This window comes from Opisthocomus hoazin, chromosome 4 (assembly GCF_030867145.1).
Source record: "Opisthocomus hoazin isolate bOpiHoa1 chromosome 4, bOpiHoa1.hap1, whole genome shotgun sequence".
Taxonomy (NCBI): Eukaryota; Metazoa; Chordata; class Aves; order Opisthocomiformes; family Opisthocomidae; genus Opisthocomus; species Opisthocomus hoazin.
This window is the reverse complement of record NC_134417.1, coordinates 54,125,250-54,148,763: the sequence shown is the minus strand read 5'-3', so window position 1 is coordinate 54,148,763 and position 23,514 is coordinate 54,125,250. Positions and strand designations below refer to the sequence as shown.

The 23,514-nt window shown below is 36.8% G+C and overlaps 1 protein-coding gene and 1 long non-coding RNA gene across 5 annotated transcripts in view; one reads left to right on the top strand and one right to left on the bottom strand.

Annotated features, from left to right (window-relative positions):
* The window catches only part of TBC1D5 (TBC1 domain family member 5), a 326,766-nt gene that overhangs the window by 283,055 nt on the left and 20,197 nt on the right, over nucleotides 1–23,514 (bottom strand). For 2 of the 4 annotated variants that reach the window (XM_075419055.1, XM_075419057.1), the window contains exons 2-6: nucleotides 16,103–16,164; nucleotides 10,065–10,103; nucleotides 7,499–7,614; nucleotides 3,900–4,007; nucleotides 1,658–1,783 (exon numbers count right to left, since the gene is read on the bottom strand). The exons of 1 other annotated variant lie outside the window; for it this stretch is intronic. The gene's annotated coding sequence lies outside the window, so the exon portion shown is untranslated. The remainder of the gene's footprint in view (nucleotides 1–1,657; nucleotides 1,784–3,899; nucleotides 4,008–7,498; nucleotides 7,615–10,064; nucleotides 10,104–16,102; nucleotides 16,165–23,514) is intronic. One more of the 4 variants, XM_075419054.1, reaches the window with a different exon arrangement.
* Nucleotides 1–23,514, top strand: part of LOC142361168 (uncharacterized) — a 50,586-nt gene that overhangs the window by 16,710 nt on the left and 10,362 nt on the right. The gene's annotated exons all lie outside the window — the stretch shown is intronic.

The following is a 23,514-nucleotide window of genomic DNA, read 5'->3' as shown; positions in this document are numbered from 1 at the left end:
ACAACTCAAACTTTAAGTGCTTAGAAGAAAAGCTCTCTAAAGCTATGAAGGCTAATCAATAGGGCTTTCACCAAATGATAATACAGTCTGAAATGAAATAAATTGGCTACAACAAAAATGCCTTACCCTTTTTCTCATCATTATTCTCAATACAGAGAAAAGTACAGTTTGGAATATAAGTCCAAAGTAGCTGACATACAAATATGTTTTCACACTACTTTTAACAATACAAAAAATTTTCACAAAGACATGAAATTTAAGATTATTTATTTGCAAGCAATTAATTTTCCTATGTATTTCTCAAACATCAATTATTCTTTTTAGTAACACATTAAAATCTGTCTTCCAGTTTTACTGTACAGTAGGGTATTTCCTTTCTTCATTTAAAATGTGGATCATCATTTGCTGCAACCAATCAAGCATAAGCTGAACTCAATCTCTCAAAATCTTCAGGAGAACACCACCATTATAGGGACTGAGTATTTCTAATACTATGATAAGGGATATTCTAAAACATTCCTGAATCCAAAAAAATATAGTATTGTAAAGAAAAAAAAACTTGGAGAAACTAAATCACAGGCAAGGTATTGATACCTATGCTTTCCTCAGCAGCTGGGCCAAAAAACTTTCAAAGAACCTAGGTCTTAGCAGACAGAGGGAACATACTTTCAGAAGCCTACCAAAGATAAAAATACACTTGATCCCAGCATCAGATCACTGAGTCAAAAGTCATTTGCCTTTGAAGTCAGTTATTTAGGCTCATAGGAAAGTACTTACTGTGGTCAAATTAAAAAAAAAATTATAAAACTTGTTGCCTGTTGCTCATACAACCCAGACGTGGGCCCTATAAACAAAGAGATCCAGGAAGCTGTTTTGTCATTTAACTTTTGATGCCAACTTACTATGGCATCTTTCTTGAACAAGTGTGTCGACTTCTTGACTTGTAGAAAAATGGATTTGGATACCAATTCCCTTAATAAGTCTTGAATGCAAGTACACAATGAAGTTTCATTGCTGTACAGGTTTCCTTATAGGTTAAAAAAAACCCCAAAACACACCACAATAACCTCTGTATCCAGACTTCACTTTCTGAATTTGTTCATACTCTTACGCAAAAGCATTCCAACGTGATAGCTAGTCACTGCAAATAATGGGCTAATATAGAGATTGAAACAACTTTGGTAAGAAATCAGGATCAATGCTTGATCTTTTTCTGATTAAAATGCAGTTATAGCTATTGACATAATCAGTAACTTCACAAATGACCTCTCTCACATATAAATGATTTAGTAATGTTTTAAGTAGGCTTTCTCCAAAGGTTAAATAAAAAAAGTGATCGAGACTAAAAAATGGGGTTGAGAAGCATCAAGCCCAAGAAAGAGAGTAAATCAGCCTTAATTTACCCAATTAGAAAGTTTCACTGAAATCTTCACTGCCTCTGTAAGAATACAAAGTGTATGAGAAATTCTCATACATAATTCTCAGTGTATAAGAAAATCACTGCATTTCTTCATGCTCCTATCAGTTCTGGGTCTAGCTATAGTCAATAATATCTGCTTATAAGAAATACCCCTAAGGGAGTACTGGGTAAATTTATAATTTTATTTATGCCAAAGAATCAAGTTGCCAAATATCAGCTTTGACAAAACATCCTCACCTAAGGCATAGGTTCACAGATTCTTCTCACCCTCAGTCACTCTTGGTGTGATTTTTCACCTCCCATCAATCTAGTTTCCTTTCCTCACATTTCTTCATCACAACTATTTGTACGCTCTGACACAACCTGGAGATAAACAAGAAAGGAACACTCAGTTTTATCTGCATTTACCATTCAGTAAATGTCACCTCCACAAGGAAGTGAGGCAGAGGAGGGCCCCAGAGAGCACGTGGTAGTGAATTAGGAACCGAACTTGTCATCTCCCGATTCTCATAGCAATGCTGTCCAAGGTACAGAAATCAACAAAACACCCATCATTACCATTTTGGCAGAAAGCACAGGCTCAACCTCCAAGATTCGCTAGAGCTGCATTTTAACCTGACCTACCAAAGATCTTTTTCTGTCCACCATCAACAAAAAAATAGCAACCAGAGCTGACTACAAGGTATGCAAGGTAAGCCAAAGGTACAAACCCTGCTAGGCATGTTTCTGAATATGAACTTTAAACAAGAAATTTTTAATAGACTAGAACCAACAAGAGATATTTTTATTTGGGAATATGCTGATAAGAGGTTTTTTCCTTCTAAAACCGGTGCTTGCAAATCATTTTAAGCAAAAATACCAAGTATAATGTTCGTAAAAAAACACGCAGGCTGTTAAGAATCAGATCATTTCTTGACCTAATTCAGAGTTACAAACCAATATCTGGACAGTCACTAGACGTTGAATTGACCTCTGAGTCATCTGAATTAACTGTCATGAAGGCTTCAAAACACCTGAAGACTCTGGGGAAAAGGAAAAAAAAAACAAACCCACAAGTAGCTCACTCCCAGATGTTTCATCAAGTCAACCACATCAACTCAGAAATACTTGGAAAAAAAGTTGTAAAAATAACCCATTTTCCCCCTCCTCTTGAAGGAGGCATTAGATTGACTGATTTTGTTTTTAGTTTTAACATGCAAGTCGCTCAGCTAGTCAGCCCAGTCAAGCCAGCAATTGTAGAAGTCTGATTTTGAAGAAAAAAAAAAATTCATTATCACAGCTCAGACACGAATGCAGGCATTCAGGTCTATCCTCCTGCAAAGTCTTCTTTTCTTTCTACGTATAATGATCATCCTCAAAGACCAAAATGGATGAAATAAATTGAGGTAAGATAGGAAGTGACATTATATAAAGGTTAGTAAAGGAGGTTTATTATTTAGTAGTAGAAGCAGGCCTCATTCATGTTGCCCACATCTTGGGGGATGCATCCCTGAATACAATAGCCATTTCGAGTATATACCAACACCAGCAGATGCTATGATCTTTACAGTATTCTGCACAAAAAAGTGTTATGCAAACCACTTCATTTTGCTATTTCATACAACAAATAAAAGGCATACTAAGTGTGCAGTGAAAAATCATCCTCTGTGTAAAGAAATGCCCAGACTTACAGAGTAAGATACTCTTGTAATCAGCACAACAAAGGCAGCATGAGAGAAAGCAACTCAACTTCTAATCACGTTTTAGCTAACAGGTCGGTTGACACAACCATATGGAACAACTAACACCTCTTGTATTGAATGAATGGAATGCACTTCAGCTGTGTCTTTGCTGTCCTTTTATTAAGATTATGGGCTTACTACATGCTTGAGAACAATGTAAGAAAGCTAGAACATTGCAAGTTCCAAAGCAAAAATATCATCAAACACGAGGTCTCTAACTGTCCTACTCTAAATTAAAAAAAAAAAGAGAAATCACTAAACTTCAGTTGCAGTTCTAACAATAATACTTTAAAAATATAACTGAAGGTAAAAGACTAAAAAAGACTGAATATCAGAAAATAATCTGTTACAAAAATGAGACCTTGCATCACAGGACATATGGCTATTCTTTCATGTGACCCCTTCCTCTTCCAGCCTTCCTTCCACATGTTTAATCACCTGATAGTAGAAATTTTTGTGGAATTGGTTGTCAAAAAGAAATAGTGAGGATGACCATGTTTTCACAGAAGCATTAGTAGTAATGAATGAGGAAATAAAAAATATTTAGTTGCAATTTTCTATGCTTTTTAGCAAAATATTCACTAATCTCTTGCTTCACATACAATATCTGGGTAAAAATAAGATCTCTATCCCACACCCCTGCTATCTAATCAGGGCAACGACCAATTCCTAATATCAGACAAGAAATTACTTTTTTTCTAATCTATTCCATATATTCTACCCCTTCTCCCTTTTGAAAAGGAAAAATTTCTTCTTACCTTTAACAGCTTAAGCTGAGTGGAACAACCCCTTGGGTAACACTCCCTACGACTCCCCTCACATTTGCAGGCCCTGGTCCTCATGGTGGACTCTAACCACGCCAGCACCTGCTTAAGGAATAAGACAGCATGGAACAAGCAATCCAGAGGTTTTCTGGAGTGCAATAACTTCATGACACAAATATGTTGTGGGTTTGCGTGGCAAGGTTTTGGTAGCGAGGGGGCTACAGGGGTGGCTTCTGTGAGAAGCTTCCCCCATGTCTGATAAAGCAAATGCCAGCCACCCTAAGACGGACCCACCACTGGCCAAGGCCACCACCAACTGTGATAGTGCCACCAACATAGTGGTAGTGCCTCTATGATAACGTATTTAAGAAGTGGAAAAAAACTGCTGGGGAGCAGCAGTTGAGAGAGAGGAGTGAGACTGTGTGAGAGAAACAACTCTGCAGACACAAAGGTCAGTGAAAGAAGGAGGGGGAGGAGGTGCTCGAGACGCCAGAGCAGAAATTTTCCCCTGCAGCTCTTGATGAAGATCATGGTGAGGCAGGCTGTTCCCCTGCTGCCCATGGAGGTCCATGGTGGAGCAGATATCCACCCACAGCCCATGGAAGGAACCCCACACTGGAGCTGGTGGATGCCAGGAGGCTGTGACCCTGTCGGGAGCCCACATCGGAGCAGGCTCCTGCCAGGACCTGTGGACCCACAGAGACAGGAACCCACACGACAGCAGGTTTGCTGGTAGGGCTTGTGACCCCCTGGGGGACCCATGCTGGAGCAGCCTGTTCCTGAACGACCGCACCCCATGGAAGGGATCCATGCTCAGGGGGAGGAGGGGGTGAAATGGGATTCAAGCTAGGCCCAGGAAGAAGGGAGGGGTGGGGGGAAGGTGTTTTAAGATTTAGTTTTAGTTCTTATTACCCTACTCTGATTTGATTGGTGATACACTTTTTTTTTCTCCCCAAGTTCAATCTGTTCTGCCCGTGACGGTAATTGGTGAGTGATCTCTCCCTGTTCCTATCTCGATCCACGAGCCTTTCACCGTATTTCTTCTCCTCTGTCCAGAGAGGAGGGGGAGTGATACAGCGGCTTTGGTGGGCACCTGGCATTTTATCCAGGCCAAACCAAAACAGTGCTGATGACAGGGAGGCTTTCTTCTGGACCTCACGCTTACAACAAGGAAGAACTGATCAGGCATATAAAAGTTGGAGGCAAACTTTGGTGCAGTGACCATGAGACTGTGGAATTCAGCACCCTGAGAAGAGGGGAAAAAAGCTAAAAGCAGGATCATAACCCCAGATTTCAGCAGCGGAGCCTCTGACCTGTTCAGGGATCTGCTTAGAAGAATCTCATGGCAGGTCATTGTGGAGAGAAGGGTCCAGCAAAGCTGGTGGATTGTCAAGGATGTCATCCTCCAAGCTTAAGAATGGTTCATCCCAAAAAGCACAAAAACAAGAAAACATGGCAGAAGGACTGAATGCATGAACAAGGAGCAGCTAGCAAAACTCAAACACAAAAAGAAAGCGTACAGGACATGGAAGCAGGCACAGGTAACCCAACAGGAATATAGAGACATCATTCAAATATGCAGGGATGGGGTTAGGAAAGCCAAAGCCTAGCTGGAGGTGAATGTGGTGATGGATTTAAGGGACATCAAGGACACCAGCAGGAAAAGGAAGATTCGGGAATGTGTGGGCCTACCACTGAATGGGAACTTGGTCACAAAGGGCAAAGAGAAGGCCACGATCCTCAATGCCTTCTTTGCCTCAGTCTTTACTGGTAAGACAAGCCTTCAGCAATCCCAGCTCTCTGAAACAGTGTGAAAGTCCAGGGCACAGTAGACTGATCCATGTGGAGCAGGATCAGGTTTGGGAATATTTAAACAAACTGGATGTACACAAGTCCATGAGCCCTGAAGGGATGGGCTCACAAGCACTGATGGAGCTGGATAAACTCATTGCAAGGCCACTCAGAGTAATCTTTGAAAGGGCATGGAGATCACAGCAGGGTCCTAAGGACCTGAGCAAATCAAATGTCACTCCTCTTGAAGGAGAGCAAGAAGGAGGGTCCGTGGAACTCCAGGCTGGTCAGCCTCACATCGGTCAGCAAAAAGAACTACCCTATGTGCCACACTACAGGCTAGCAGCCAAGCGTCTGGAAAGCAGCTTTGCAGAAAAGGATCCAAGTATCCTAGTGGACACCAAGTCTGGTTTCCAGACAGCAGAAAAGGACAAGACCACTAGGAAAAATATTACCAGGAAGTCAAGCGAGGTGATTATTCCCCTTTAGATAGCACTGGTGATACGCTTCTAGGGTACCATATACAGTTCGGGGCTCCAGACAAGAGAGACACAGACTTAATAAAAGTGCGTCCAGCAGAGGGCTGGAAAGACAATTAAGGGTTTAAAACATATGAAATATGAGCAGATGCTGAGAGAGCTGGAATTGTTTAGCCTTGAGAAGAAAAGGCACATGGGATTTTATTTATTTCTGGACCTTTCTGATTGGAGGGAGTACAGAAGATGGAGCCTGACTCTTCTCAGTGGTATCCAGCAAACAAACAAAAGTTAACGGACATAAATACAAGAAATCCCACTAAAAAATAAGAAAAACTTTCACTGTGAGGATAACCAAAGACTGGAGGGAGTTGTCCAGAGCATTTGTGGATTCTCCATCTTTGCAAAGAATCAAAGCCCAACCAGACAACGTCCTGAGGAACCTGCTCTAGGTGACCCTGCTTTGAGTTGAGGGGTTGGACTAGATGATCTTGCAAGGTGCCCTCTGACCTGAACTATTCTGCGATTCTGTAATTTGATTTACGGGAAACCATAAGTGTTTTTGCTCAAGCTATTTGTATTCAACAGATATTTACGCATCACTAGTGCTAATTATATAGAAAACAGCAATAGGACCTTAAATAGCTTGTTAACTTAGGTCTTCCCAAATCCCTGTATTAACCTCATTTCTTCAAATATTTTGTCACATGCACTACTTTTCTCTTGAGGCTTTTTTAAGACTCTGAAAGCATCATGTGAACAAAACACTGTACTTGAGAGCATGATATTCATGAAATAACTGCACAAAAAATACTTCTTTAAAATCAGAATATATACACACATGTGGGGAGGTGTATTTAATTTAACTAGAGCATGAGTTTTGAACACAGAGGATTTGCACATTCATTCATGTTTGTACCAGAAGAGTACAAGAAATTCTTTGTTGGGAAAAGTTTTGGTAAATGTTGAGACCCAAGACTCACATGACAGATGAGCTAATGGAGGTATATACAAGAAAAATTAGAAGATATAAGTTGAATTTCTATACACAGGATGTCAACTAAGCCTTATAAATAACACATAAATTTTTACCTTAGACAATTTTGGCTCATTTCTTTCAGAGAGTATAGGGGTTTTTTTCTGCATTATTTTTTCCGGTATCTATGAGTTTTTGTCGTACTTTCTGAAGATCAACTAAAGTAGAAATGAGTATACCAGAGTCAGAAGTAGCCAAACATATTACAATTTTCACTCCTGCTGTTGCAAAATACAGTGAGATAAACTTCAGAGACAGTAAGCGATTACTGCCCTGTGCGCTTTACATACCTGGCAGCAGTATCTTTTAACACCAGACCTGGGCACTGGCTCAGAGCATTGCTTCATGACTGCCTCCTACCCCCTTTTTTCAGTCCTTCCTTCACCTAGCACTAATGTAGTCAGATCTGAAAATTAACAAAGATTAAAACTAACACAGGAAAAGAATGCACAGATGTCAAGCAGCAGCCTGCATAAAAGTGGTGAGAACACATGGCTATGGAAAGAGGCTTAGTAAGGCTACCTTCTCCAGTTTCTGAAGTGATTCTCCTAATCAATTATCTTTACTATGCTTCAATTTATATTGTAGAGCAGTATTTATTCAAACAATAATTAGACTAGCTGTCCCAGAACAAAGATGACTGAAAAAGCACTTCATGTTGATCTTGAATGGCTAAAATGTTCATATTATGCACATCATTTGCATTTTCAGCTAAGGCAAATTCTAGTCACTCAGTAGTAGCCAGAGTAACTTTTTCTTTAAAATCACATGTCCACATAAACTGTTTTGGAGTTGCCAAAGAATTGTTTTAAGACTGCAACCTGAAAACAAGGTGCACAATCTCTCCTAAAATACAGTCACTATAAAATGTGCAAAGAACCAAGAACCTCTGGCTCAGTTTAATATTTAAATGTCTTACAGAAAAAAAGAAAAAACAGACTTTTGTTTTTACACACAAAAAAAGAAGCCTTTCTAAAAGTTTTTCCATAATTTCCATTGGCAATGATTGTGAAAGCTGAATTGTATCTCCCCCAAAATGGCAAACTTACACTTCACTGTTATGCATTTAAATATTTAGCAGTATTGCCTTCTGGAGGTCAGCTTATTCCTATTAAGGTATATATCATTAATAGCCTTTTATTCTCATTGACAGCATTTTGCCATGTAATTTTTTCATACTGTTAGTTCACAGAGGAAAATATCTCCCTTTTTGTTCCTGCGTGTTTCTGAACTCTGCCCTGTCCCAAGCCACCACTAACAGCTTCACCTTGATTCTCACAAGTCAAATGCATGTAATTAACTCTGTTCAAGATCAAGATTCTTTGCCCATAAGAGCCACAGCTGAGACTGAGCTTTGCTTTGCAAAGTAAATCTAATTTGCCCTTTTTCTATAGTGCTGACCTATGCCTTAAAGCAAGACAGCCAGAACAGTCCTATGCTCAACATTATCCAGGCATTTTAAAAGTCACCTCTTTAAATTCACAGAAGGAGTGAGTCAGAAAAGAAAAAGGGAAGAGATCTTTCTAAAACAGCTGTAGCATGTAAAAGAAATTAGCATGAGTGACTGCAGGGAAAATAGCAGCAATAGGCTTCGAAGAAATCTGGCTTGGGTGACTGAAAAGAAAACAGAGGCAGATGCTAGGCTGCCTAGCCCAGGTCACTGCAGGGAGAACAACAGCTGGTTCTCTGAGTCTTGCCTGGGACACAGAGTTGGTGCTTGATTCTACTGAGCATTTTTTTTTCATACATACTTGATGATTTTAGTATGGGAAAAAAGCTGAAAGCCAGATGGATTTTTTTGTGGGTGGAGCTATGACAAATTAAGCCATTTATTTAGTGACAATACTTGGTTTTATTCTCTTTTATGTGTAGCTGTACAACCAAGAAAGAGAGTATAAATGTTGACTGGCTACACAGATCTACATCTGAAATAAAAAGAAGAGTTTCATAAGTGCTCTATCAATATTTTAACAGCTCTTAAAAGCTGTTTGATAGTAGTGCAGATACTTTCAAGACTGTACAGTCTACACTCACCCCATATTAACTGTAGTATATTTTAAGACATTTTATTTGCACATTCATATGGGGGTCAGAAGAGAGAGTGTCCTTTGGTCATGGTATCGGCGATCACTTTTAGCTGAGTGTTAAAGAACTCCTTTTTATAATCCACCAACCAATGTTAGAATCAACTTAGGAGAGCTGTTGTTCATCCCCGCAAGGCTTTTATTAAAACCTCTACCGTCGTAATTTCTGGATTATGTTACAGAAAACTGAACTCACATTACAGATCATGGTAAGCGGAAGTGAGTTTTTAAAGTGAATTTTTCCATGATTGCCCAGCTCCCTGTTTCATGACTCATGCATTCCTTCCAATCATATTATTCATCACTCCTTTTCATGACGGCAAGAAATTATAAATGATTACCATCTTGATTTGTTGGAGCAAAGAAAAAAATATCTTTAGAATCAATGGACAACTCTACTCAATAGATCAGCTACTTATTCTGCATTCTCAGTGAAACATATTTTGAATATGCCTTCTGATGTGCCCATAGTTTTACTAATTGTTCTAAGAACATATGGCATATACATGCATACAATAAAGTCTCTCTCTAAGAGTCTTAAGAGTAGTAGTATAGATTTTAGGTGATTAAAGAGAAACAAAAGATTTTTTTTCAGGTTGTTACTAAACATACCTCTCACTCCCAAGTTACTTTTACACTCACTCCCAGGTAGTACAGGTATTTGTTAAGAATAAGTAGGCAAAGGAAGGCAAATAGAACTCTTTATAAATCATGAATGAAAATGTTATGAAAATCATCTTTTAAATCAATTAAAGAGATAGCTTAGACATACCATGGCGAGGAGTTGCACAGTACAGAAACAAAACCAGTTCTGTACAAAAACAGAAAAAAGTAAATTTACCTAGTCAAATAATTGCAATATTTTCATTTGTTGACTGCAAATTAGAAGAAATTTCAAAGAAAAGCTTACATATCGAGTTTCTAGATAAATCATACACACCAACTATATGTATATCAAAAGATATTATAATTTTAAAGGAATTACTTTGTGCTTACCTGAAGCCACAAATCATACAAAATTCTTATTAAAGCTTACTGTACAAAGTTAAGTTTTGCAGTAGTAATCTAAAACCACTCAATTTTTTTATCAAATGTTAAAATTGACATAAATATTATAAAATGGGACAATTCCAGATGCCTAGGGTCTTTGAAAACTCTGGTCAACTGAAATCTAGCAGTTACAAACACACAAGAAACAATATAAACCACCACCAAAAAAGGGAGAATAACAAAACTCTGCATTTCCTATTTTTGCTGTTTTCACAACCACTACAAGGGACATTTTTAATGTTTGTTGATCCTCACAAGAAAGTAAGGAACATTAAATCCAGCTATAACCATATGTCAAATGCAAGAGCCTGGGATAAAGAAAATAGTCTAAAATCATTGTTTACTAAATATAATGCTGTAAGAGAAAATATTCATCAACTTCAGTGCCACTATCAGCTTGTTGTAAGTTACACTCAAATGTTTACAAGATCGGAAGTTCAGCTGAAAGGAAAAACATGTTTCAGTAGAGGAGACACCACACTAGGCACAGCCCTCTTCACTGAACTTCCTGCTTCTTCACCGTGTTGCTGACAAGATGTTAGAGGCTCTTTCTGGTACATCTCAATGTGTATGGTAAGATTACGCATGGAGCAGGATAGAGTATGCTGGTGGTATTCCACGAGTGTGCTAACTTCATGCAAAGAAGAGGAAGTTCTACTAGCAACACTGATTTTTAGCTTCTCTCAGCACTGGAGACAGAACGAAGAAGTAGGAGATGCTTGAACCAGGCTAAGCTATTCTGACTACCACTTTGCTAGTAAGTTGCACCTGAGGTAGATGTGTGTTGCTAGTATAAATAAATTGGTAAAGTGCTCCTGATGTAGACTTGACCTAACTCCCCAAAACATATTTCAGCAAGAAGGAGAATCATCAAAAACTTTCTGGATTTGAGGTAAATAAACTCAATGAGCTACCTTTCTGAAGTTACTGGTCATGTTCTGTTAGGTGCTACTTGTTTCTTGCATTTAACACAAATTCAAAAAAATCACAAAAGATTGCTTAAAGTTTATATAATACTCATTACCATTACTGAAATATAACCAGTTACTGTAATTCTTATGAGTATTTTTTTCACTCCCTGCAAAATAGGAGGCATTTCCTCTCCGGGAAAGGTCATCATGAGAAGTGGACAGTTTATGTCAGGTGACATTATGAAAATAATACAGAAAAAATGAGAAGGGAAGATATTGTACACCACAAAACATTAGATTGCAGCTTACACTACGAACATCTGAGAACCCACATTTTGCATAAAAATATAAAATAATGAAAATAGTGTAAATAGAAAAGCCACATGTGTGTAGCTAGTAATAAAGCTGCTACTGTTAAAAGGCTTTCATAGAACAGGCTTGTGGGGTTATGACGTGATGTTTAACCATGCAGCTGTAGTACCTGCTAATGTTCTTTCAGATAAAACAAGCAGCATCTATCATACAGTGAAAGATATGTATATAAATGTACAAATACGTTGTTGTAAGGAGTAGGATATTTTAATAATGTAATAGGATGATTCGTCTCTGCTATTGCTTTCAGATGTCTGACACAAAGACCCTGTGCTTCTCAAAAACCCACTGTTGCTACCAACATCATGGCCGTAAGTTCCTGTCGTCACACTACTGCTTCCCATGGTTACATTGCTTCCTCTCAAATTCACACCTTTCTACAGCTCCTAGGTCCCTATGGGATCCTCAGTTCAAGTCGAGAACAACTGCTTACTCCTTTTTGAACATGCTATAGAGCACAGTCCTGGACCTAGCCGGGTAACATCTTGCTGGCTGTACCTTTTCCTTTTTCCTCTTGCAGACATCCTCTTTCTTGGCAGCACTGCAAAGATGTTTCTGTGAAACACACAGAAATTCCACTAGTTTGAGTTTTTTTGCTTTGGGTTTGTTTTTTTTTTTTTTTTTAACTGAGGTCTTAGTACGATACATATTTTACGTGACCTTATATTTTACATAATGTTTGCATCATTTCTTCTCAAAACACCATGCTTTCATCACTGTCATCTCTGATCAATCCTACATCCTTTAACACAGACTTCCAAAATGCATTGCAAAGTAGCTTCCCTACAAAGTGAAATGGAACTTGGATATTCATTTACAAAGGCAATGTACACGCTTGCTTACAAATACTGGAATACTTCTCTAGTATTTCTTTCAAAGGACGTTTTTAATACTTGTAAAGTTTGATTTGAGACAATGCTGACGCAAGCTAGCGTCATTAGGATGACAAAATTAAGACTTATTGTGGCAAGAAGAAACATCATTTAGTGTCAACAACACACTGCTATTGATTTTGAGCTCTTCCTTGCCTCACGGGTGAAATAACAAGCTCCTACACACAGACTCTCTAAGCATACTAATAGAGAAGAGAGTCAAGAAAAATACTAAAAATGGCTGTATTAAAGATACAACAGGAAATATATGACTCATGAGATGTAAATTCTTTTATCTGTATGGAATAAATTGAAGAAGAGCTTAATATGGCTTCTGCAATTTCTATGGAGTTAGATTAGAACAGAAATACACCTACCAATAACACACCAGATTTAGGCTTCCCAACCAGCATCTCCTAACTGCTCAGCAACCTCTGTGAAACAAGCCAGCTCCATTTTCATTATCTAATACGTGATTATTCACATTTTTAAAATGACACCTTATTTTAGCATCCTGGTTGGCCATTTCAGTGTAAGATGGGGAACTGACTGAGCATACCACATAAATTATCCTTTCACATTACTGGCAGGATCTCTTTGAAACAGAGCTAAGAAACAATCTGTCAACACAGACAGGTTCACTCTTTTTCTATTTCTGAACAATAGAATGCAATTATCAGAAAAAAATATCTTTCTTAAAAGACACAAAAAAGAATAAAACCATAGGTAGCAATGCAATATCAATACAAATACCACTTTGCACATTAATAGTTCTTTTTCTAGAAATTAAAGCTATGCCTTTAAGCAAAGTCGTAAACCAAAAAAAAGATGAGATGAAATACTACTTCTGTTGTCTATTTGCACCCACAATTTAAGCTAATTTCGAACACTTGTAGCACTGAAGTTAGTATTCTAGAATTCCACAGTCCATCTCTTAAAATGTGAACAAACTATACTAATACAAGGCACAAAAAATTATTTCAAGATAACTTCTTTTTAAAAATACTGAAGCGTAGGGAACAAAGCTACTTTCATACCACATCCAGAAAATAGATGAGGTGTGAAAGAAATCTCTTGTTTAATGTGACCTTTGGCTGTACTTTCACTTGTCATCATTATGAAGTAGCTACTTTCAGTGCCAACACATAAGCTGCATTATATTACCCTATAACAGTAGCAGCACGTCTTTCAGGAAGTGTTTCATACTCCGAGAAACTGGTGGCAGAATGCATTGACAGCACTTACCTTTGTAACTGCTTATAATAGGTCTTATTCAACAATAAGACCTCATTTACACAAGGAAATAAGAGTGACTGTACTAAATTTCATAGAGCATGTCACATAAACTGGTATATGTTGAGGAACTCCCTCGGAGTTCTCAGCTTCATTGAAAACATTCAAATCAGGAGAAATAAAAATTTCAGATTGGAACTCTGCCCCAAATAATAATATTCAGAGCTTTGTTACTGTGCACAGACCAAAAACACTGCATAGTTAAGATCTGCAACATACTTGACTTTTCTTAACGTATGTAATTAAGAAAGTATTACTGGGAAGCAAATGAATTTGAAATTCAAGTAAGATTAATAGAACAAATATGACAAATTTACGTTTTATACAATAGTAGCAAACTGCAGGAAAAAAATCAGTAGCTATCATTATCTAAAGCTGTTCGTCTAACACCGTAGAGAGAAAAACCATTGATACATACTGTACACACATTTTTATCCATGTTTATAAATCAAAGGAAACAGCTTCCTTTAAGGCAAGCATATAAAGATACTAAAGCAAGATACAAATTAAATATTCATATATTCAATATTTCAAAATAAGGAATTTGGATATACACATGCATAATTTAAGTTCTATAGTGAAACCTGTCTACAGAGGCCATTTCTACTGTATTTCAACAGCATTGAAACTTGAAATGTACAATGCAGCCTTTCCATGCTGCGTTAAAACTTTAAAGTATATACTAACTCATTTCAGGCACTAAACATAGAATAAAGGCGACGCTATGCACATGGTACTTTCGCAGGAGCTGCTGCTCTGCCCTGTTCGTGACAGCTCTGGAACAGGGCTGTCAGTCACAGCGCTCTCCTGCAAGGTGGCTTCCCGATGCCCCGCGAGCTGCCCATCGGGATCTGAGGTCGAACAGCCAACTTTGGGTAAGAGGCTCACCAGCGCCGAAAAACCCAGCAGTCGGAATTGACTCCGAGCTGAATTCTGATCCCAGACACCCGTCTTAAACTCTGTAGAGCTGGTGCTCATATGTGAAGCCTAAAATTAGCCCCTTACACTGCTTTTATACATCTACTCAAGCCTATCTGGAGCAAAAGATGAGATTTCAGACCTTTTTAATCAGCAAAAGAAAGCAACACAAAACCAGGCTTCACAACAGTATGTTGTGCACTAGGAATGATTCTTTGTGAACCCTGGGCCTGAGAGTAGTTTACACACAACAACACAGACGTGCTGTATTTTCGGAGCTTAGAAATTCCTACGCATGGAAAAAACGTGCGGAAAAAATATCCTGCTCACCACCTTCCCCCCTTGACATGTATCTTCTTCTGCATGTGTCTAAAGACACCACTGTGCCTCCCCATGTACTTGAAACCTTGTCGCTAAAAAGGAACTCTTCATATGAGAGTTATTAATGTGAATATATTATTTTCTTATTAGAAGTTACATGTATTAGTTCAAATATCAAGAGTCTCACTTCAAATACATTCATTTTATTGGGACAAAAATATCTCAAGTTAACCTTAAGAATAATTAAAGAGTCCTTATTACGGGGAAAATAGAACTACTCTGTTTCTACATGTTTTAAAGTAAACATTTATCCTTGCTCCTTAAAGGTCACTCATTTGATCTTGACACGTCTATGAAATAATAGAAGCAAAAGCTAAATAAGTAGAAAAGTGATATCAAGCAATATAAAACTAAACAAAATTAGTATCTACATGGTAAATTACTTCATTGAAAACCATCTATGGATTCTGCAAAGAATATACTTTTGCCTTAGAGCTAGTACTTTAATTTTCAAGAACCAAGAAAAAAAAATCAAAACTAGTCAGTAACAATGCAGCGTCGAAAAGCAATAAACTCAAAATTAAGTTATAAATAATTTAAAGCATGTCATGAAGATGTATTAATAATTCATCAGATAAATAATTTACTAAATAATCAAATAAATAAATAATGAAATACATAAATAAATCAGCAAATAAATAATTCTGCAAAATAACCTAAACAATAAGTCACTAAAACAAATGACAAACCTACAAAACTACAATGATTTTCTAAATTCTGATAGTTTTAAATAAACAAATGTATATAAACTAGATCAATCTTTGGTGGATAGAGAAATATTTTTCACTGCTATTGGTAAATTTCTGATTACACTGCACAAGGATACAATTTTAGATTTTACAAGAGTGCAATTTTTCCCTTGTAAATTATTAACACGATTGCTACAATACATCCTGCTCTGTATTTTACAAGTAATCCCTTTATGTAGCTCATTTTTCCCCCCCAAAAATGAAAATATCTTTACAACACTCTTAATTCGCGTATTTCTTTTTTTTCCTGGGTGCAGTACTTACAATACTGCAACAGCCTTCTTGGTGGTTCTCTTACTGTCTTCTGCAAACCTTCAGAAGTTTTGCTGCAGGGGGAAAACAAGTAGAATAACCTTAATTATTACAGATGGTATCTCATTCATTAGCGGATGACAACATTTTATTTGAAAGCACAAGAAAAGCTGTTTTATAATTCTACAAAGCAACTTAATGTGAAACAACCATTACAGTTTGCAGACTACCGAAAGTTTTTAGAAGTCTTTGGTGGAACGAGTTCAAGCAGACTGAGGCCTGTTTCTTGTATTTAAGCTGACACACAATCTGTGCAAACTGGCACTAATTCAGATGTAAAGACAAACCACGAGAAGGACAAAATACTTGGCTGACATCTAATGTTATCCTTGATTTTGGAAGTTCATAGTCCTTGAATGACACAGTGAGATCATTTAATATTCACTATCTAAGTACACTCACAAGTTAATCAGAACACTGCACTCCAAAGCCAACACTGGCACCACAAAGGTCAAAATCCAGTCATCTCCTCAATCAGTTTTCATTCTACTTTTATTTTAATGAATAATCTTGACAGTCACCATAGCTTTTTAAAGTGGTATTCCATAAACATAGCAGTTAAAGCAATGTGCCAGAAGTGTAATCATGTTACCAATTTTTGTCCATGCGGTCAAAAAGGTTTACTTGCTTTCTTCTATAACAGAAAGCACAGAAAAGACTGAGACATGGCTTTATAAACCATGCCACTGACATGGATTCTTGATCTTTGTACAGGCCTGTAAAACTGACTGAATACATCATATACAATATATCACCTCAGATTTATGTACAGGTTTTTGCTACTTGGTTCAAAGAAAATCAGTATGCAGTGTTGTTTCTGCTGGTAAGATCTCAAGTGGTTGATCGTGTTGCTGTATTTCAGCATTTAAAAGCTTAAAGGATAATTTACTCTTAAAACTACCTAGGCACATTATATTTAACAAGTCTCAAATTCTCTTTGGGGATTATAATAAGGGAACACTTTGCTTAATCATAAATTTTATATTTATCTTGGCTAAACACCCTCCTTTGGACAGACTGCCATGTTTTGTCAAGAAAAATCAACACAGTGGAAATGAAGTACTTGTTCTGTTGTGTGGTCATTCAAAAGACTATGTAGAAGTAATGTAAATGTGCGCCAGCACTGCTGATAATTTCACGCTCTCATACACTCATTCCAATTTGCTTTAAAAAGGACTATTCCTTCTGGCTAAACATAGTTGTCAGGAAAAAGCATACCTCTCCTTTGAGCTAATAACACTGCAAGCCCCAAAACACAAGAGTACAAAAAAGTTCTGTATTTTAAGGAATCTAAAGCACTTTTTTCTCACAGTGTATGTTTCTGAAGCGGGACAAAGGAGACTGGGTTTTTTGCTAGGTATTCTCTTTTAGTGCCCAGATTTCTGTTTCAGGAGAACAATTCATTTCCACAAGGCATCTGCAAATCCCATGCGCCTCCAAAACAAATCATACACAACCCAAATCCTTCTTTTTTAAGTAATGGGTCCTTGTAAAAGCAGTATATACCTTTACACATTAAAAGATTTGGAGGATTATTGGGACATACAATGGCTCAGGAATGATCCCAAGATTCTGGAATCAGACCTCTAGGAAGTACCACTAGTCATAGATCATCTTCATTCGTCTGCAGCTTGGCAGTCTCTGGTTCCAAAGTGATTTTTCACCACTGAGTTACAGTAAAGCTAAACCTGTAATTACAGTCACTATGTCTTAAAAACACATATTTTTCTTCACTTTAAAGTTTGCTTAGTTTTTAATGACTTTCACGTTTAATTTGGGCTGCTAGTCTATGGTTACAGAACCAAACTCCACACACAACTATTTCTAAGTTAGAAGGTGATAATTCCCTGCTCAGATACACACGTAAATCATTTAAAGAAAGGATACAAAACAGCCTATGACCTGGGATACAGCCACCTTTCTCTCTCTTGCAATCAAGTGCAAATTTTACCCTACAGAAGAGGTAAAGGACAGAAACTTAATTGATTCCATTTCTCTGTTCTGCCAGCTGGTCCTTTTCCCCCCCAACCTTCACACACAGTATAGGGGCCTTTACTCAACAGATCATGCAAAAGACTGGTCAATGGAAGCCTAAAGCAAAAGGCGGTGCCATTCAGGTGTACTTCACAGAGCAAGAATACCACAAACTGAGTAACTGTGTGCGTGCTGTACTCTGCCTAGGCTGAGAAGCTGAACGCTACAATAAGGGAGCCATCTTGCTGGTACTGAAGTTACTCTGGGTGATGAAGGAACTGGATTGTACCACATATGCAAGAACAAACTTCAGGTATCTACAATGGCAAAATTATAAATAAGGTTCATAAGAAAAACCACCAAGCAACAAGATCTTCTATTCCCCACATTTTGACACTGCCATCATCAGAAGGTTTCTTAGTTTGCAAGTACAAATCAGATGAAAAGAAACCATATACTGCTGCTTCTTCCCTTCGGCAACTCATGAACACAGGAACCAGAAGAAATTTTAGCAAGAGACTACCATATATTTTCAAAATTTAGCACAGTATTCTTTTTTTTTTTTAGTGTTCAGAAGTAAACATAGGGGAAAAGAGAAAGGCTGGACAGACAGGCTTAACCAAATTATAGGTAATGTAAGGTACTGACCACTATATTCTGACACATTTCAAGGATTCTTTGAATTGTTACGAGTTACATAGAGTATTTTGTATTATGAAAGAAGAAAAAAAAAAGGCAAACCAAACTGCAATGGATTATTATATTTAGGAACTTAAATAACATGTAAATCCTTTCCAGGCCAGAAGCATCACTCCTCGGCCACGCTTTCCTCCCTCTATTTATTCCGATTGATCAATTAAACGAAAAATTATCAGTTTGGTCCAATTCACATAAAAAGATACTTTTATGACTCAGTACAGTACTTCATTAAAATTTTTAATATATCTCTGATTTTTTTTTTATTATCAAAAACAAAGAAGTACTTGTTATATATATTGTATAAGTCTAACTAAAAACTGTAAAAGTTATGCAGTCTTACAATCAGTTATAGGGTAATTTCGAGTATGTTCCTGGTATGAATTTTGAGTATTTCTTGAACAACTTTTTAAACAGCTTCTTCCAATTGTCTCTTAGTTAAAAAAAAATAAATTAAAATATTAAAACATATAGTAAAATGTTAAATCCCAAACTACTGAATCAACTGCCACCAACAAAACATATAGCTCATTTGACTGTTATGACCCATGTTTCCTAGTTGATTTTTAGATAAAAACAAGCAGATTACTAGCAAAGGTTTATCTCAAATTCCCACATGTACAGCATGCCACATTAAATATATGTAAATCAACTTCTTTCTCCACTCGTTTTTTTGAGCTGACAACTCATATGACCTGAAGCCATGGTTAACGATTACAATTATTTGACTTTCATATTTATACAATCAGTCATCAGATATGCATGTTAATTGATTTTAACAGATAGTTTTGTATTCTAATGATCAACAGTAAGCATACATTTTACCAACCTCGATTTATAAGAAAATAAAACTTGTATCAGTTTTCACAATTAACCCTTCATTGTATTGATTTGCAGTATTCACTGTAGACTTCATAATACGTTAACCTGGAAGTGCTCCAAACTATGGGATCTTTATTTTGGTAGCAAAACTTGATTTTTCCAATTAAAGGCACTCTTCTATTGTGTTTAAAAAACACAATTTCTACCCTATTTATACAATGCATTGTCTATTAATTATAAATGATGAAACATAAATAATGCTTAAATAAATGGACTGGGCAAAAAATTAATTCACAGTTATTTCATATTCACATTTTACTAGTTGAAGTTCTTTTCTCTTTGTCAAAGAACCTTAGTTGTGCACTTCTTGATTCTAAGAAGCCCTCAAATGTCATACACATGACAGAGTACAACCCTACATTTAAGATTTTTATTTCTCAAGTAATATGCTTAAGGTCAAAGCATTTCTCTGTTGCCACCACAAAATGTATTGCTGAATCAGTTGCTTTTTTTTACGTAGCTGAAAATTTATTCTTTGCAATTACATTTTTATTTCAGATGCCCTATTTACTGAAGCATCAAATGCACAATTACAAATAGCACAGATTTGTATGCAAAGGACTGACTATAAGTTTGTACAGTGTGCAATCATCATCTTACACAATTAATGGTGGTTGTTCTTTAAGGATATTCATATATATAGAGAATGAATATTTCATCTTACTCTCAAAAAGATCAGACGATGTCTTATTCCACAGAAGGGCTCTCCCAGTTTAGGTCTCAACTTTTGTTTGACTAAAGGCTTATGCTCCAATTTTGGTAAGGCAAGAGCTGTCGAATCCCTTTCTCAGTATATTTTAATAACAATACAGATATTTTAAATTCTTCGGAATGCAGAATCTTTCTACTTTCCATAAATAACTGAATGAGGTGCTAAGCCTATTCATCTTTTATCCAGGTGAGCATCGTAGACTCGAACTACTGCTACCATTCTCTTTACGGCTGTCTGCTCCAATTAATTTCAAGTGAAATTTATACATTATGAGATTTTGAGATACATCACAGGAACTTGAATCAACATTATATATGTGTGTACTCTAATGCCTCTATGCTGCTTTTCATTCTGGAGAATGTATCACAGACAGAAGAAACTTGGTCTTGATTTCACACTGAACGTGAGAGAGGTATTGAATGTATGACAGGATTCCATTGCTTTCTTAATAACTATTTTCCTTAAACTAAGGTCTAGCATGACAGAAAATACTCCTAATGCAAATAAACTCTCTTCTATCTTTCCCTTATTGGGAAACACCTTCTTGGTGTTCAACAGATCTTGATTTCATCCTGAACATAATGAGAAATTCTGGGGGTCTGTAAAAAAGGGAAATCCATCCCGCCCTAATCACTAACCTAGTTTCAACACCACAGATACCACAGCAGAAAACCCTAGCGTCTTTTATACAATTCAGTGCTACAAGATAACCATCCTGAAGAGTGACTATAAGGTTTATACTTCTGCAGCCAAGGCAAACCTTAAGATAAACGGATGGGTGACGTAAAGATCTTAAAGTTATACGTGAAACTCCAATATAAATGACCAGAAGAAAATAGCAGGAAATAAAAGGTAAGACAAATACACATAGATTTTCTTCTCAGTGTATATTTTATATGTAAAGATTTAATAAACTTAGAAAATAGATATAATTCCTAGTTTCTACAAATGCTTGATATCCTCCACTTCTCTTTAAAGTTGACAGTGTTAAAAATTACAGACCTGGTCACGTCAGCTATGGAGAAAAACAAGTAAAACTTAACAACTGCATAAGTATAGGCTGACTGAGCCAAAGCAGTCCTGGTCTGACTCATAAATACAACACATTCACTTAAGTTAGAATTAATATCAACATTTGCACAAGATGCTTGAACTTAGATTAAGGTGGAAATGAAAAAAGAAGAAAATACTGTGTACAACTCACAATTTAAAAAAATATGTTAACTGCTCATCATAAAGATCAATGATTAGAAGTAGCATATGACTAGCAATACTCAGTATATTTATTAAAAAATGAGAAGAAACAAAAAGTAGAAAGCAACTGGTGACACCATCTGATGACAATTTTTACATAAAGAATTGCAACTCCAACAAATTCCACAATTAAAGGTTAAATTAAGGCTATGAGTAGAAAGACGACCAATAAAATGCATTCTGGGAAAGAAGAGAGTAGCGTAGCTAGAAAATGCACAGCTATAAGACAAACATTATGAATGCAGTGATAGCATGCCACCATCCAGACCACTATGGCCAGTTTGGATCACTGAGAATCAAGGGGATCATGACAACGGGAACTGGGAAAAAAAAAATCCAGAAGCTCAATACAAGTGGCTTAGTATCCAACTGTCACTGCATAATCTTAGTCACAAAAATGGAGATCAATGAAATATTGAAAAACAATTGTTATCCTAGCTCTGTTGCACAGTAAGAAGTTCTTTTGCACTATTTTACATCTAAGTAATAAATATGGAAATGGATAATATGTTTAACACAACTAGGTAGGTAAGTTTGACTATCTGTATCCACGGGTGATCCAGTGTGGTCAGAAATCTTCAAGGATAAGGGTTTTCCATTGTCCTTGATGTAGAAAGTACAGCCTTTATGATGTTTAACTAGGACAACTCCATACCAAAAACATTTAACTATTTTGTAACTCATTGTATAGTCTCAACAAAGAAAAAATATATTATCTATCACCTGGATCAGTTCCGTACAGCCATACAAACTCCAGCAAAGGCACAGAAAGAAAATACCGAAAAAAGAACCGGGGGAGGACAAAAGACATACTGCTCATTTTGATGAAAAAATTATCTAAACCCACACATACATCATCTAAATATGATAAAACCCACATTAACAGAACCTCAAAATCATCAGTTTGTGAAATGGAAAACCTTACACAACCTCCAGGATGCTTTATTTCTACCAAGATCAGTAACATTTGCACTCCCTAAATTTCACTCCATTTTATAATGGTGACTAAATTTCAGTAGACTTTTTAACATTACTAAGAAACAGATCAATAAAAATGCCAATAGTTTGTTTGAATAAAAGTGACCCACTACTTTGATGCTCCTTGTCTATAGCAAAATGGTAGATGAATACTGCATAAGCAGCCAAATGTCTCTTCTGACATGAAGACTCCTTCTGAGACAGCCAGTGTCACTGGGAGAACTATTGCTCGTGGCATCCAAATGGACAAAACATGAAAGTTCTCTGCTAAAAAAACTGAAAGGCTGCACAGTTTCTCTTAGAACAAGTGAGTATTTCACAGAGAACTATCAAGTTAGTGAATGCAAACCAAGCAGAAAACCACTGGAAATTTCAAACCTGTTAGTGGATAGATGTAAGCATCATCAACACAGGACAAAATTGCTGGGTTTTATTTTAAACATGCTTAAACTCACTTTTAACTTCAATATTTAAGAATTATTTTAATCTGCACATTTTATATCTCTTGCCACCTGAAGCTGGTGATCCAAATGTCTAGAATAGCACATTTGGAATGCTGAGTTATATTAACATCATACTAACTAGAGCAGTTCAATTTCAACAAATTTCTCTGGGTTTTTGCATATCGCTGAATAAATGACTCTGGAATTAGCTTACTTTTCTTGGAGGCATTATATGAGATTATTTCTTAGTCTCCTCCTCTTTGATTTAGTATACCTCTTAATTTATTAATGTTTTGGATATCTCATTCATCGTCCATTATTACTGGTGTCATAAATCAGAGGAATGGAACAAAGCACTGGACTATACAGTTTTTCCACATTCATCAACAAAATGGCCACCTCTGTTAGCAAGCACTGTACAAAAG